General features: G+C 46.7%; 1 protein-coding gene across 2 annotated transcripts in view; it reads right to left on the minus strand.

Annotated features, from left to right (window-relative positions):
• LOC142466888 (deoxynucleoside triphosphate triphosphohydrolase SAMHD1-like) overlaps window positions 1–16,937 on the minus strand; it is a 349,482-nt gene that overhangs the window by 314,790 nt on the left and 17,755 nt on the right. For both annotated transcript variants that reach the window (XM_075572472.1, XM_075572471.1), the window contains exon 2: window positions 7,668–7,734. The gene's annotated coding sequence lies outside the window, so the exon portion shown is untranslated. The remainder of the gene's footprint in view (window positions 1–7,667; window positions 7,735–16,937) is intronic.

The raw sequence follows: 16,937 nt of genomic DNA on the forward strand, positions 1-16,937 counted from the left end.
AACTAACTCTAGCCAGAGCTGCCCTCAAACATACACAGCTAGAGGAAGTTGAAAAAGCCCTCAGATGGTCTAAACAAAAATACTTTGACAAAGGCAACAAAGCCGACAAGCTCCTGGCCTCGAAGTTAAGGGGTGCCAGAGCAAAAGCCCAGATCGCAAAAATTCAGACAGATAAAGGACAGGTCACATATCTAGAGAAGGAGATAACACGAGAGTTCGCGAAATTTTATTCAGACCTGTATAACCTCCATCCCCCAGACCAGGACCCAGTTAATATCACTAAAATAACCCAATACCTAGAGCAGTGTAGCCTTCCCACACTCACCCCAGAAGAGACTGAGAGCTTAAACAAAGCAATAAATCAAGAGGAACTGTCCCAAGCCATACAATCCCTCAAGATAGCAAAAACCCCGGGCCCAGATGGCTTTTCTAATAGCTATTATAAACTGTTTTTACCTATCCTATCCCCCTACCTCCTCCAAATGTACAACTCGTTCCTACAAGGAGAGCCGATACCCTCTACTATCACAGCAGCAAACTTAGCGATTATTCACAAAGAGGGAAGAGACCCTCTCCTCTGCGGGAATTATAGGCCTATATCCCTGCTGAATACCGATCTCAAAATCTACAGTAAGATCCTGGCAAACAGGCTAAACCCAATTCTCCCTAGACTCATACATGTAGATCAAGTAGGTTTTGTGTCCGGAAGACAGGCCTCCGACAACACACGTAAAATAGTGGATATAATAGACCACGTGAATCTCACTGGGACCAGTGCAATGATTCTAAGCCTCGACGCTGAAAAAGCGTTCGACAGGATCAAGTGGTCCTTCCTAGACCAGACCATGCTGAGGTTTGGATTCTCAGGACCTTTCCTGGAAGGAGTGAGAGCTCTTTACCATAACCCAACAGCATATGTCAAATTGGCAGGTGGGTTCTCGGATCCAATAAAGATCAGAAATGGGACTAGACAGGGCTGCCCACTCTCCCCTCTATTATTCGCCTTAACTATAGAGCCCCTAGCAGCCAAGATCAGGGACGAACTCAACATAAAAGGTATCCAAATTGGAGATAGAGAACACAAAATTTCGCTGTTTGCAGACGATGTGATCTTGACCCTCGCGAACCCCCATACCTCCCTCCCTAACCTTCAACGACACCTGACTCAATTTGGCCAAGTATCTGACTACAAAGTAAACATGGACAAGTCTGAGGCCCTAAATTTATCCCTCCCCCCCCAGGACTGGACCCTTATACAAGCCAACTATAAATATCGATGGAGCTCCACCCACATTAAATACTTAGGTGTTAAAATCTCTAATTCCTACAGCTCCCTATACCAATATAACTACCCACCTCTATTTAACCAGATCAAAAAAGACCTAGAGATCTGGAAAAAACACCAAATATCGTGGTTTGGGAGAATCACGGCAGTAAAAATGAACGTTCTCCCAAGACTGTTATATAACTTCCAAACCCTTCCAATCCCGGTCCCACAAACAGCGCTTAAAAACATGCAGTCTCTAATTCTCCAATTTATTTGGAATGACAAAAGGCCCAGAGTCCCTCGGTCAGTGATGCTCTCGTCTAGAGAAAGAGGAGGTGTGGGGGTCCCCGACATTGCAAAATACTACATCGCAGCACAGCTGAAGCAGGCTGTAGTTTGGAATTGCGACCCGGCCCTAGCTTCTTGGTTAGAGATAGAGTCTCACTACGCCTACCCCCTCTCCTTCCAAATGGCAATGTGGCCCACTGGCAGCAGAGGGGATAAACCACCAAGGTTTGCCCTGGGAGCAATGAGATGCACGTGGGAGGTATGGCTTAAATGTAGAGGGAAGTACGGTCTGGTAGCATCCCCCTCACAGCTCACCCCCATCTTCGGAAACCCCAAATTCCCTCCAGGGTGTTCTCCAAGTCAATTTGACCAATTTCAGGGTCACAACATTAGGATGGTGGCCGATCTGCTGCAGAAAGATGAGATCGCTACTTATCAGGTGATTAGGGGTAAATACGAGATACAGGGCCTCCACCTATTTAAATATCTGCAAGTGAGACACTTTCTCCTATCCCTCTCACCAACTTCCAAATTTCCTAAATTAACCAGATTTGAAACCCTCTGCGCCAAAACAACCTATCAAAAAGGCCTGACCTCTCAAATATATAAAGGATTAGTACCCCAGTCTGGCCCACCCAACCATAGATATATGCAACGATGGTCCGAGGAATTGGGCCTCTCAATAGATCCGGAGGACTGGGAGGAGATCTGGGAGCAAGCCTCTAAAACCTCAATTTGCACAACAACAAAAGAAAACATATACAAAATCCTATTCCAATGGTACCTGACCCCCGCTAGGCTGAGCCAGATCTACCCAGGCGCAGTTGATCTGTGCTGGAGGGGATGTGGTCAAAAGGGGGACATGGCTCACATTTGGTGGTCATGTCCGGAGATTCAGAAATTTTGGGCCATGATCCAGAGGCTCATACGAGAGGTCACGGGACTAACCCTACCCTTGGACCCGGTGACCCTGGTGCTGAACAAACCTGTTGATGATCTCCATCCACCGATGTCCAGACTTATAACGGCCATACTGACGGCAGCCAGGTGTTCCATCGCTGCCGCTTGGAAGCAGACTAAAGCCCCCTCTAGAACCACTGTCACTAGCAGAATTAACGAAGTTATGTCAATGGAGAAACTGACCGCCCTGCTCCAAAAGAAAATACCCCAATTTCTAAACACCTGGGACCCGTGGTTAACAAAATAAATATACTCATAGGCAGTCGCGGAGGTAGGAGCGCGCCACCCACCCCCCCCCTCTCTCTCCTAGGTTCCCCCCCCTTCCCCCCCCCCTCCCATGTGTGTCTTCCCCCCTCCCCCTCCTCTCCTCCCCCTCCCCTCCAATCCCCACTCCCAAGAAAATGGAAAAAGTTATTGGGTCCCTGTCAGATTGTTAAAAGCACCACTGTCATGGGATCATGACACCCTTGTATGTACTGTTTGACATGATTGTACCCAATAAAAAAATTGAGTTAAAAAAAAGAAGGAGAACATACAGAATTATACAATTAACGCACAAGATATGAACACTTACTTAGGGTTTGGGAAATGAAGCAGTCAGGAACGGGACTGGCAATTCATTCAGGATACAAAACGAAGTCACAACGAATAACACTAACACTGGACATAGGGCTGACACTCATTTATATAGGGTTTGAGTCCTATACCTTAACATGGGATTTCAACACACTAAATCAAAGGCGTTGGTGGGTCTACTAGGTTGATCACTAGCCCATCATAGCCTTTGTTAAAGGGGTGACACACAATACTTTGCATAAGTACTCAGGGATTGTTCTCCTCCGCCCTGGCATTCACATGCAGGGTGGGGGAGAGCCTTTGACTAAGGGCCCATTGGAGACCACTTGTCGCACCCTGACCATTTATTTTAGCATATTACAGAGCCCATCTCTTTTCCTGGGCTTTTATGCCAGATACAAAATACAATATTTCTGACAATCATGGTTATATTAAAATAATCCGCTCGGTTGGGCCGAGCGGACCAGAACTTGCCCGACCCTAATGCTGGAGTTTACTCTCCATTGTGGCCTAGTTTCAGCTCGCTAGGACCCACCGAACCAGAGTTACAGAAAATGGGTTTAAATGTCTTTTTAACCAAGATACATTTCTCCGCCATTGAAGTCAATGGCAGAATCACACAATTTAATAATTACCCAGACTCCGTTCTGCTGATCAAAGAGGATCAGGATTTGCAATGCAATCAAGCCGATGCTATGACTGTCTGCTGGCCAAATCCTGGCTCTTTAGTTTCCGCAGAACCGGAGTTCCGGGGCTACAGTTTTACCTTCTTTTCACTTAGCCGTTTAAACACGCGGCTTTCCCCCATTGGAATCAATGGCCGGCGCCGCCATAGGGAATACATGGGCCTGGCGCCGCCATTGGATTCAATGGGGCCTCCGCTGCCATTGGAATCAATAGGGACGGCGCCGCCATAGGAAATGCATGGGCCGGCGCAGCTATTGTAGTCAATGGTAGGACGCTCCGGTCTGGTGCGACCTGCAGGTCTTCTCTGATATCAGGCCCAAACCACTGAAATTCCCATTGACATGCATGGGGCTTCAATGGCGGCCTGTGGAGAAGCTGCAAAATGGAGACTGCAAAGGCGGGAAAAGGGACAAAGGGCCATAAATACAGAATTAACATTAACCCTTTCCCTCCCGCATAGATCCTAGTGTATGTGTTGGCGCAGACACTGGAATGGGAACAATACATATTTACAGGGGAATACACATTTGGGGGTTGCCGCAGGGTAAAAACACATTACTGGACCGCAGTCCAGTTACCCATCTGTCTCCCACGTGAGAGCAGGGAGTGGCCAAATGGGGTGTAACCAGTTTAATACCGGGCCAAACCCCCTCTCCCATGACAACGACCTACTGTATTTTTGCATTATTCATTTTTCCTTGATTATCCTATACAAATAAAATTGTTCCTTCTTTAAATTCATGAGAATCATTTGAACACACCCACCCCCACAGTATTCCACCTCGTGCAGTATACAGAGAAAGTATCAAAACCATGCTTCACATAATGGGTTATTAAAATCAGTCCTTCAATAGGCCCATGGGATCCCTTTTTTTTCAGACTTGAAATTCACATTGAATGTGAATGTGACGCACATATGCGTTTCAACAAGGTTCCAATGAGACATACACGCATGCGCATAAAATCAAAACAGTATGAAAATAAGAGCGAGCCTAGCAAAAGTTGAAAGTATTGAATAATAAATAATTCATATAGAATAAAAGATATACATTTTTATTTTTGGGGTTTCTTAGAAGAGTTAATTAAACATGCAAGTTGATTGTAATTATACTGCAAAATGCAATGGCAAACAGTAGTGATGAAGTAGATTCACAGATTCCAGGGGGAGCATAGAGGAAAAAACACAAAAGCACAGAAAATCTACAGTAAGTGCAGGAGAAATACAAAGTGAAACAAATGTCAGCTCCAATCTTGGCTCTTGTGAAAGGCCTACTTACAAACTGTAAGAATATCAACAGCAGTGTGTAATCAAGGCTTTAGGCAGTCTATCCAAGGTGAGTGTCAGCTCAGCATGGATTGAGGGAGAAGCAGCTCCAATTCTCAAGAAGATGTAGCCCCAATATAGAGAGAGGTAAAAGCTACATAGCACAGATCAACCAGGTTTAAAAGGTTTTAATCTAAGTGTATAATTCGCACTTACAATATATCAATAAAAAACGGGCATATCACACTGCAATAGTGTATTGAAGGATCAGCTTGGCACACCAGCTCACCGTCCTGCAGCCACCATAAGATCTCTGTCTCCAGCCTTTACTCCATCGCATCTCCGCGGGTCTGGGCGTCTGACGTCAGATCCGTTTTTCAGGAAGCAACCTCGCGGCCTGCGGCTCCTCTCCAAGAATGCTCTGTATGGTTTCACCACGTGATACCGTCAGCTTCGTCAGGAGGACCCTCCTGACGAAGCTGACGTATTACGTGACGAAACCGGTTGAGTGGGAGTCCTTTCACCATACGGACCATTCTTGGAGAGGAGCCGCAGGCCGCGAGATTGAAAAAAGTATTGAGTACGAAAACAGCAGCATACTATTTAAGGTTTTCTATAAAGCTCACAATTATTCTATCCTAATCAATAAAAATTGCACTGTCACTAAATTTTTGCCTACTTAGATTTTTAAATCAGATTCACAATGCGCAAGCAACGTTTAAAAAAAGCGATATTAGAGGTCCATCGAAATCCCTCCTTTTGCCTTTTTCTGCTTGAAGTCAGAGTTTGTTTTCTGGGGGGAAAAAATTATGCTATGATTTCCGGTATTGCGCATGCGTCAAGTCGCGTCATTGGGAATTAAAGCAGCAGTTCAAGCAATATCCTACATATGTGTCTGTATGATGAGAACAAACTTCTGATAGGCTCTGGCACTTGAGCCCCGCCCTCTCCCTAGCTGTCCACCAATTTTATCTACTGTAGTAACTGCTCAGTCAATCATATTACAGGACTACATTTTCAATAATGCTGTGCAAGAATTGTGCAAGAATTGAATTAAATTCAATAATCCTGAGCAAAGCGATTGATTACAGGAGAAAGGACTGACCTGCACCTTACTGTAACTAATCATTTGTCTGTGTGAATATTGTATTGATGCACATACAGTATTTAAAAAAATATATATATTTCTTTCAACACGGCAGATTTAAACATAATACTGTACTGTATAGTGTAATACAATATACTGTAGAACATTATATTTATCTTCATTATAAACTTTGCCAAATGGGTGGAGATGAGCCACTGTAACTCCTGGAGTCTGCATTATAGTTTACAGGTGATAGCTGGCCAGCTACACCTGTAGTTGACAGCTGATGAAGCTGGAAATCTTTTTGGTACACGCAAGCTTGCTGGTACCTGTAGGCGAAATCAGGCTCAGGCTGGCAATTTTGCAGGTATTCTGGCGGGGACAGGTAGCAAGGATTGCCGTTCACCAGGTTTTCACGGATGGTCGGACCGTTATTGTAAGCCCGTGCTGGTGCCGGTGCTGGCGCTGTTGCCGGCACATTGCTGGATTGAGATTGACGAATCTTATATGGATTAAACCCAACCTTTCTCCTTTTGAAGTTGCCATTATCAAACATACTGTAAAAATCTGGGACCACACTCCAATACCCACTTCTATCCCTGAGCTTAGGTTGCTCCAATTCCCCCCCCCTTGTGTGAGACCACCAACTGAGACTACTAGGTGTCAGGGCTACATCGCTATCATGTGTGGGGGGGACCGGAACTGTTATTATCTATGTACGTTTTGTTACTGTATATTTTTTACATAAAGTATTTTTCTATTTTTACTAATAGTGTCTCTCCATGCATTCTGTTTATTTTTTAGTGACTTCCGATATTCTCCCAGCCTCTTGCAGCTGGTATTATATTGTATAGTATTCTTCACTGCACAGAGCTTCATTCTGCCGAGTTGCTTTTAAAATCTGAGACCGTTGAACCTCTGACGTCATCGTCAGGCCCCCAATCACAGCGCTGGAGCCGTCTATACACAGGAGAGTGCTCGCTATCCGACCACGTGGGACGCCAGGAGAGGCAATGTCCCCGCTTGAGCTCTGTTGCCTCTTGCGTTATGAGACGCATCTGTTGTCTGTCAGGGACATGGACAGTACCCACCCAAGTCGCTGTATGTCAGAGCTTCTGGACGAGAGAGGTTGAGAACCTTCTAGATTCAACTGCATTAGTTGCAGTCTGGTGAGTCCTCTAAATGATAACAAACTCTACTCTATCAGCAGCTGAAGGGCAGGAAAAAGACTACCTGCAGAGTAAGAGGGGCCTGTTATGATACTAGAGTACCTGCAGAATTCAATGTCCTGTTCTACCCAAGCTAAGGATAGAGTTAACTCTACAGTGCCCACTGCCATGGGGAACAGGGAAAAAAAGGTATCACCTAATTCTGAGACCTAATTTATTCTGAACTATGCTCCAAAACAGGAAATAACAGAATGACGTCACAACTGAGCAAGTGACCAGGACAATAAAAGGAAAACTGATGGAAATGTATACAAAAACCTTTTTATTTGCCTGTCCCCGTGGGACCGGCGCTCTCCCCTGTATTCTTACCTTATTTGAAGTTCTTTCAGGTGAGACTCGGTGAGATGTTGCAGCACTGATCCTTTTATTAGGTTCTCTAACACAAAACATAAGAATCATTAACATGTTTCATTTCCTTTCACTGCGGTGAAGTAAGAGCAATTTAAAGCTGCAGACCAAGCAATATCCTACATGGTTTTTTTTCTTTCATAAATCAGTTATTTACTAGGAGAAAATACTTGTAGCATTTTTGTTTTTTAAAACACCTCTAAATGACATTTTTAATGTATTATAATGTAACAAGCAATTTTTGTTTCTATAGCAACCATTTATAAAGTCAGATCAGCTTCTTCTTGTGAAACAGGCTCTGGCATACCCCTTTTTGAGCCCTGCCCTCTCTCTCTAGCAGTGCACCAATTGTATCTAGTGACGGCCTGGTCACATGATCTACCCCAAGGGAGTGCAAACTTTTTCCCCTGCGCCCCCCCCCCCCCCTGCCGGCATTTCCCTTCTCTCTGCCCCCCCCCCCCCCTCATACCTTTGCTTCGGCGGCAGCGTCATGACATCACGTTGCCATGGCGACCCATATAAGAAGCTGCCAGAGCCAAGGTAAGTGCAGTTCAAAGAGGCCTTCACTGCTCCCCCAGCTCTTAATTTAAGTGCTTTCGGGAAACGTGCAGAGCCTCTGTAAACCCTGCGCCCCCTGCAGACAGCCTCGCACCCCTCAGTTTGCACACCGCTGATCTACCCCACAGAACTTTGTATCTTTGGTCCCCTTCTGCTGCACTGATAGCCATTTAGTGAACCCCCAAGCAGAATCTTCACCGATCGATCACAGGAGAACGGATCAATCAGCAACTTAGCTAATTACTTATCATTGTGTGGATTGTATACTGTAGATGCACATATTAAAGGGGGAAAAAACTAATACAAACGGCAGCTTAGACTGCTTCTTTAACGTTTATTTTGAAAAAATGTACTTTTTGGAATGTAAAGTTAGAGACATATAGACAAAGATTGTATGTACATTTACGAAAGTTGTGTCATGTTGCTTGTCATCTCATGGCAGACCCCTGGTTGTGTGTGTCTCTTGTCAGAGCCTCATGGTTGCCTGTATCCCTCCTACCGTGGTCCCCTCAAAAAGGGCCACCAACAGGGGGGGACAGTCGGCACTGCTCTTCAGGCCCAGCCAGTCAAGGGGCCTGGCCTCCCTGCCAGAAACCGTACAGTTTCTTCTGTGCAGGCAAGACAGGCCCTCAGCTTCTCTAGGGATTCCCCCATCGTTCCCTCCCCTTAGCTCGGCATCGTCCATCTGTCCCTCCACTCCTTAGGTTCTGCTGACCTACAGGGCTCCAGCAGGCCCATCCAAGGGGCCCAGGTAAGCCCACATGCCCATGACCCCCTTATACCACCCTCCCAGGCCCCTTGCCCCCCCCCCATGGTGTCTGTGTGTGTATTTGTGGAGAGGGGCTTATTGTGTGTATTTGTGTGTGTGTGTATTTGGGGAGAGGGGCTTGGTGTGTGTATTTAAGGAGGGGGCTTAGTGTGTGTGTGTGTGTGTGTGTGTGTATTTATTTGGGGAGAGGGCTTAGCGTGTGTGTGTGTGTGTATTTGGGAAGGGAGCTTAGTGTGTGTGTGTGTGTGTGTGTGTGTGTGTGTGTGTGTGTGTGTGTGTGTGTGTGTGTGTGTGTGTGTGTGTGTGTGTGTGTGTGTGTGTGTGTGTGTGTGTGTGTGTGTGTGTGGACTTTGTGGGTATGGGTGTGTGTGACAGAGTGAAGTCAACTCCTATCAGTTACGCCTGGGAGACATATGTCTGAGTGCTTCATCCAGCACTCATAAGGGTTAACTCAGGTGGAAGTTAGGTAGTCAGGATGTAATCTGACACCTGAGAGCCAGCAAGGTAGAAAAGGATGTTGTTACTAGCAGTAGCTGGCTCTCTCAGACCAGAGCACATGGATATATGTGCTGCTAGCCAGACGGATACAGCACACTACTTACTGCAACCAAAGTAAGATTTGTTTCATTTGTTTTCATGACTGCTTAAAGGACTCTTACGGTTTGGTTATGGTTTAGCCAGCCAGCCTGCTAGATAGGCCTGCTGTGTTAGTCAGTTTCTCCCACTGTGGAGCAGGATTTGCTTTGTTTAAAGGGACAGTGTACCCGCATGTTATTTTGCTGTAGAGAAATAAAGCCACTGAACGTTTTCATTTACCCTGAAACTACACGTGTGGACTGTTCCCTGACCTCGGCTACAGGCCGTCCTGCCACAGTGTGTATTTGGGGAGGGGGGCTTTGTGGGTGTGTGTTTGTATGTGGGGGATGGAGGCTTGTGTGTGTGTGTGTGTGTATTGGGAGGGGGCTTATTGTGTGTGTGTGTGTGTGTGTGTGTGTGTGTGTGTGCGTGTGTGTGTGTGTGTGTGTGTGTGTGTATTGGGAGGGGGCTTATTGTGTGTGTGTGTGTGTGTGTGTGTGTGTGTGTGTGTGTGTGTGTGTGTGTGTGTGTGTGTGTGTGTGTGTGTGTGTGTGTGTGTGTGTGTGTGTGTGTGTGTGTGTGTGTGTGTGTGTTTGTAGAGAGGGGGGCATATTTTGTGTGTATTTGTGGAGAGGGGTTATTGAGTGGGATGGAAATACATGGGGTGGAGTTTGAGAGAGGGCTGTTACAGGGAGGGGAGAGGTGGGGGTGTAAGAGAGAGAGGGGGAGAATGAGAGACAGAGGGCAGAAGTAAAGGGTGACAGGGGAGTGTGAGAGGGAGGCGAGAGAACAAGGAGTCACGTGAGAAGGGTGGAGTGCAAGAAAATGGGAGATGGGGTTCGTGCAAGGCTGCCGGCACGTGGGTGGGGGGCCCCGGTAGAAACTTTAGTCCTGGGCCCCGGGAAAACTGTCTGCATCCCTGGTCTCACTGCATGTCATGCTGTATGCCCTTGTTACTGTCCCCTTTCAGTGTGTCCTCCTCACAATTATGCCACGTTTGTCACAGCCCTTTTTTAGTGCCACATTGTGTCACTGTCACACACCCCTGTCACAGCCCTCAGCTGGTGCGCCTCATGTTTTATGCTCTTCTGTCAATGCGCACTTGTGTTATCGTAACACCCTTGTTAAGTTTAACAGCCCCTAGGTTTTGTGCGACTGAACCATTGTTGTTTTATAACAGCTCCCTTCATTTGTGTCACCCAATAACGTCGGTCCCCCATGCCAGAAATGTCATAACGTGTCACGTTATTTGTGCCCCTTTAGGTGTAATTATGTGTCACTGTTATGTCTGGATCATTACAATAGAACAGAACAAGTACCCTACTGAATGCACTCACTGTGTGTGAATATGTAAGGATGTAATAAGTAAAACCCTTTTATTAGGTGTTAAAAATAAGAGGGACAGGTATATAAATCCATGACCTGTCCCTAAAAACCACTTCCTATTATGCTTCTAACAATGTAAATGGCGCTATAGCGGATAGTAGCTTATCATATTCCATATGGGAGCCCTGTCTAGTCAAATAATGGCTACTGGCAGTGAAATATAGTTATATATATTTATATAGAAGTTGAGGTTGAAAAAAGATGTACGTCCATCAAGTTCAACCTATGCTTAATTTAGACAACAGATACTTTATCCTATATATATACTTACTTATTGATCCAAAGGAAGGCAAACAAAAAAACCCCAGTGTCATATCATCCAATGATATCTCAAAAGGGGAAAAATAAATTTCTTCCTGACGCCAAGAATTGGCAATCGGATTAATCCCTGGATCAACATCCTTCCAATGTATATTATTTGGTATATCCATGTATACTTTTCCTTTCTAAAAAGATATCCAACCTTTTTTTTTTAACAAATCTATTGTATCTGCCATCACAGTCTCCAGGGGTAATGAATACCACATTTTTTTTCAACTTTTTATTTTCTTTATTTTCCAAGCATACAGCAGTGTGAAGACATATTTTGACCCTTATTAGTTGAATCTGCCACATGTACTTAATCATAATGATACACATTGAACGTAGACTCGGGGGGGAGGGGGGTGGCACACTAGGGAAGACACATGGGGGGGGTGACACAGTGGCGGAGCATAGGTGGGTAAGGGGGGTGGGTAGGGGGTTGACCCTTATTCCACAGCTTCTGGCGTCACGTAGGACCTTTCCGGCTCGCATTGTGCAACCCTGTGTTGGGCGTTTCAACTCTATCTTTTGTATATTGGGCTCTTACCTACCGTACTAGCCTCTGGGACGCGTTATAGGAGAACTCACCTTCCACTATTACAGCCAGATGGGGACATTGCTCACCCCTACAATGTCAGTCTGTGCCAGCCAGGGGAACCAGACTTTTGAAGATTTGAGCCAGTGTCATTGACCAAGCTTGTCAATTTCTCCATCTGGCAGACGAACCAAATCTGTTCCGAATCTTTTCTAACGATGGGGTCGTGTTTTGCTTCCACAATGCTGCCGTCTCACACCTCACCGCTGTTGCAAAATGGGCGACCAATTTGTTTCCTGCTCTCGACAGGCCCTCTAGTGGCCTATTTAGAAGAAATAGCCAAGGATCTAGAGGAATTTCGAGGCCCAAGATCCTCTTCAGCCATCTCTGAACCTGTTCCCATATCGGGCGTAGTCGAGGGCAAGACCACAGAATGTGCAGCAGGTCTCCGGGCTCTCCACATTGTCTAGGGCACAAGGGGGAGTAACCCGTGACAAATTTAGATAACCTAACTGGAGTGAGATACCACCTCATTAATACCTTATATGAGTTCTCCTTCAACGTCGTACAGATCGAGGTTTTTGCTGTCGCCTCAAGTATGTCTGTCCAGTGTTCGTCCTCTAATGCCTACCCTAAGTCTCTCTCCCATAAAGTCATGTAGTCGAGTCGAGGTCTGGGTCCATCCCCAGGATCGATCACCTCCTTGTACAGTCTAGACGTACGTCCCGGTGTGTTGTGCCCACGTGCACAGAGCGTTTTGAAATTCGTCACTTTAGGACGGTTCTTGTATTTGGTGTAAAATGCTCGGATCTGGAGGTATCTAAAGAATTCTGTGTTGGGGATGCCTTTGTCGGCCTGAATTTGTGTGAATGTTTGAATAGTGCTAGTGCCTTCCAGATCCCTCAGCCTCCCATACCCACTCTGTTTCCAGAGTATAAAGTGTCCCTCGTCCAGCCCCGGAGCAAAATCAGGGTTACTGAATAATGGTGTCATCAGCGAGTTCCGCTTGGTTAAGGCGCATTTAAATTTGGTGGCTTCCCAAACCGAGAGTGAGGTAGTCATTGAGGACAGCGGTCTCGAGATTTTTTTTAGTCGAATTTTTGGGTACAAAATCAGGTTCTGAATGTCCAATGGGGCACACAGCTCACTCTCCAGCTCCACCCATCTACGCCGTTTTGGATCTGTGTGCCACTGGATAATTTGGCTCAATTGTTCCGCTCTGTAATACGAGAACAAGCAAGGTACCGCCAGTCCGCCTGCTGTTTTGGGTTTTATCAGTGTTGTTGCTGGTACCCTAGCTTTCTTATTGTTCCAAATAAATTTAAAGATCTGGGCCTGTAAGTCTCTTATATCCGCTCTATTTATGGGTATGGGGAGTGTCTGGAAAAGGTATAAGAGTCTGGGCAGAAGGTTCATTTTAACGCTGTAAATTCTTCCAATCCAGGAGATACTGTATGTCGCCCATTCCTTCAGCTCCCTTCTCAAAGATTGTAAGAGTTTGGGGTAATTTGCTTTATATAGCAATTTAACCTCCTTTGTGAGATTAACTCCCAGATATTTAATCATCTTGGGTTGCCAATTTAAATTGAAGTTAATCTCTATTAGTTTTTTGGTAGTTTTAGGGAGGTTCAGGTTCAGCGCCTCCGATTTTGATTGGTTGATCTTAAACCCTGAAATCGAATTGAATTTATCCAGGAGGTCAAAGAGGTTTGGTAGGGAGACCAGGGGCTTTGACAATGTCAGGATAACATCGTCCGCATATAACGTGGTTTTGTACTCCTGAGATTGAATTTGGATTCCTGTGATGTCTTTATTACTGCGAATATGGTTTGCTAGTGGTTCCATGCATAGGGCAAACAACAGTGGCGAAAGTGGTCAGCCCTGTCTTGTACCACTTTTAATTTGCAGCGAGTCTGACGGGTACCCTGATGGATTACCCGCGCTGTTGGATTAGTGTACAGCGCTTTGATTGCCCATGTTACCGTGTCCCCCATTCCAAATGCTGCAAGCGTGGCATCCAGGTAGGGCCAGTCGATTCTGTCAAAGACTTTTTCCGCGTCTAAGCTTACTATCATTCCCGGGATTTGTTGGCATTTATATAGTCTATAGCAGTGGTTCCCAAACTTTTTCGGTTCAAGGCTCCCAAGGCAATCAGAATTTTTTCAAGGCTCCCCAAGGCGATCAGGATTTTTACGCGGCACCAAAGTAATAACAAAGGTGTATATACATACCTAACAGTTGCAGTGCGCAGTTGGTGTCTCTCTCAGACACTCTCACACACTCTCACTCTCTCTGACCTCACTCTCTCTCTCTCTGACCTCACTCTCTCTCTCTCTCTGACCTCTTTCTCTCTCTGACCTCTCTCTCTCTCTCTGACCTCACTCTCTCTTTCTCTGACCTCACTCTCTCTTTTTCTGACCTCACTCTCTCTTTCTCTGACCTCACTCTCTCTTTCTCTGACCTCACTCTCTCTTTCTCTGACCTCACTCTCTCTCTCTCTCTCTGACCTCACTCTCTCTGACCTCACTCTCTCTCTCTCTCTCTGACCTCACTCTCTCTGACCTCACTCTCTCTCTCTCTCTCTGACCTCACTCTCTCTCTCTGACCTCACTCTCTCTGACCTCACTCTCTCTCTCTCTCTCTGACCTCACTCTCTCTCTCTGACCTCACTCTCTCTCTCTGACCTCACTCTCTCTCTCTGACCTCACTCTCTCTCTCTGACCTCACTCTCTCTCTCTGACCTCACTCTCTCTCTCTGACCTCACTCTCTCTCTCTGACCTCACTCTCTCTCTCTGACCTCACTCTCTCTCTCTCTGACCTCACTCTCTCTCTCTCTGACCTCACTCTCTCTCTCTCTGACCTCACTCTCTCTCTCCTCTGACCTCACTCTCTCTCTCCCTCTGACCTCACTCTCTCTCTCTCTCTCTCTCTCTGACCTCACTCTCTCTCTCTCTCTCTCTGACCTCACTCTCTCTCTCTCTCTCTCTGACCTCACTCTCTCTCTCCCTCTGACCTCACTCTCTCTCTCCCTCTGACCTCACTCTCTCTCTCCCTCTGACCTCTCTCTCTCTCTCCCTCTGACCTCACTCTCTCTCTCCCTCTGACCTCACTCTCTCTCTCTCTCTCTCTGACCCTCACTCTCTCTCTCTCTCTCTCTCTGACCTCACTCTCTCTCTCTCTCTCTCTGACCTCACTCTCTCTCTCTCTCTCTTGACCTCACTCTCTCTCTCTCTCTCTCTGACCTCACTCTCTCTCTCTCTCTCTCTGACCTCACTCTCTCTCTCTCTCTCTCTCTCTGACCTCACTCTCTCTCTCTCTCTCTGACCTCACTCTCTCTCTCTCTCTCTCTCTGACCTCACTCTCTCTCTCTCTCTCTCTGACCTCACTCTCTCTCTCTCTCTCTCTGACCTCACTCTCTCTCTCTCTCTCTCTGACCTCACTCTCTCTCTCTCTGACCTCACTCTCTCTCTCTCTCTCTCTCTCTGACCTCACTCTCTCTCTCTCTCTCTCTGACCTCACTCTCTCTCTCTCTCTGACCCCTCTCTCTCTCTCTCTCTCTGACCTCACTCTCTCTCTCTCTCTCTCTCTGACCTCACTCTCTCTCTCTCTCTCTCTGACCTCACACTCTCTCTCTCTCTCTCTGACCTCACTCTCTCTCTCTCTCTCTCTCTCTGACCTCACTCTCTCTCTCTCTCTCTCTGACCCACTCTCTCTCTCTCTCTGACCTCACTCTCTCTCTCTCTCTCTCTCTCTGACCTCACTCTCTCTCTCTCTCTCCCTCTGACCTCACTCTCTCTCTCTCTCTCTCTCTCTCTGACCTCACTCTCTCTCTCTCTCTCTCTCTCTGACCTCACTCTCTCTCTCTCTCTCTACCTCTCTCTCTCTCTCTCTCTCTCTCTGAACTCACTCTATCTCTCTCTCTCTCTGACCTCACTCTCTCTCTGACCTCACTCTCTGACCTCACTCTCTCTCTGACCTCACTCTCTGACCTCACTCTCTCTCTGACCTCACTCTCTGACCTCACTCTCTCTCTGACCTCACTCTCTGACCTCACTCTCTTTCTGACCTCACTCTCTCTGACCTCACTCTCTCTGACCTCACTCTCTCTGATCTCACTCTCTCTCTCTCTCTGACCTTACTCTCTCTGACCTCACTCTCTCTCTCTGACCTCATTCTCTCTCTCTGACCTCACTCTCTCTCTCTGACCTCACTCTCTCTCTCTGACCTCACTCTCTCTCTCTGACCTCACTCTCTCTCTCTCTCTGACCTCACTCTCTCTCTCTCTCTGACCTCACTCTCTCTCTCTCTGACCTCACTCTCTCTCTCTCTGACCTCACTCTCTCTCTCTCTCTCTCTGACCTCACTCTCTCTCTCTCTCTGACCTCACTCTCTCTCTCTCTGACCTCACTGTCTCTCTCTCTCTCTCTGACCTCACTGTCTCTCTCTCTCTGACCTCACTGTCTCTCTCTCTCTCTCTCTCTCTCTCACAGACAGACGGACACTCTCTCTCACAGTTGGTGTCTCTCTCAGACACTCTCACACACTCTCACTCTCTCTGACCTCACTCTCTCTCTCTGACCTCACTCTCTCTCTCTGACCTCTCTCTCTCTCTGACCTCTCTCTCTCTTTCTCTGACCTCACTCTCTCTTTCTCTGACCTCACTCTCTCTTTCTCTGACCTCACTCTCTCTCTCTCTGACCTCCCTCTCTCTCTCTGACCTCCCTCTCTCTCTCTGACCTCACTCTCTCTCTCTGACCTCACTCTCTCTCTCTGACCTCACTCTCTCTCTCTGACCTCACTCTCTCTCTCTCTGACCTCACTCTCTCTCTCTCTCTCTCTGACCTCACTCACTCTCTCTCTCTCTGACCTCACTCTCTCTCTCTCTGACCTCACTGTCTCTCTCTCTCTCTCTCTCTCTCTCTGACCTCACTGTCTCTCTCTCTCTCTCTCTCTGACCTCACTGTCTCTCTCTCTCTCTCTCTCTCTCTCTCACAGACAGACGGACACTCTCTCTCACAGTTGGTGTCTCTCAGACACTCACACACTCTCACTCTCTCTGACCTCACTCTCTCTCTCTCTGACCTCACTCTCTCTCTCTGACCT

This window comes from Ascaphus truei, chromosome 15 (genome assembly GCF_040206685.1).
Source record: "Ascaphus truei isolate aAscTru1 chromosome 15, aAscTru1.hap1, whole genome shotgun sequence".
NCBI lineage: Eukaryota > Metazoa > Chordata > Amphibia > Anura > Ascaphidae > Ascaphus > Ascaphus truei.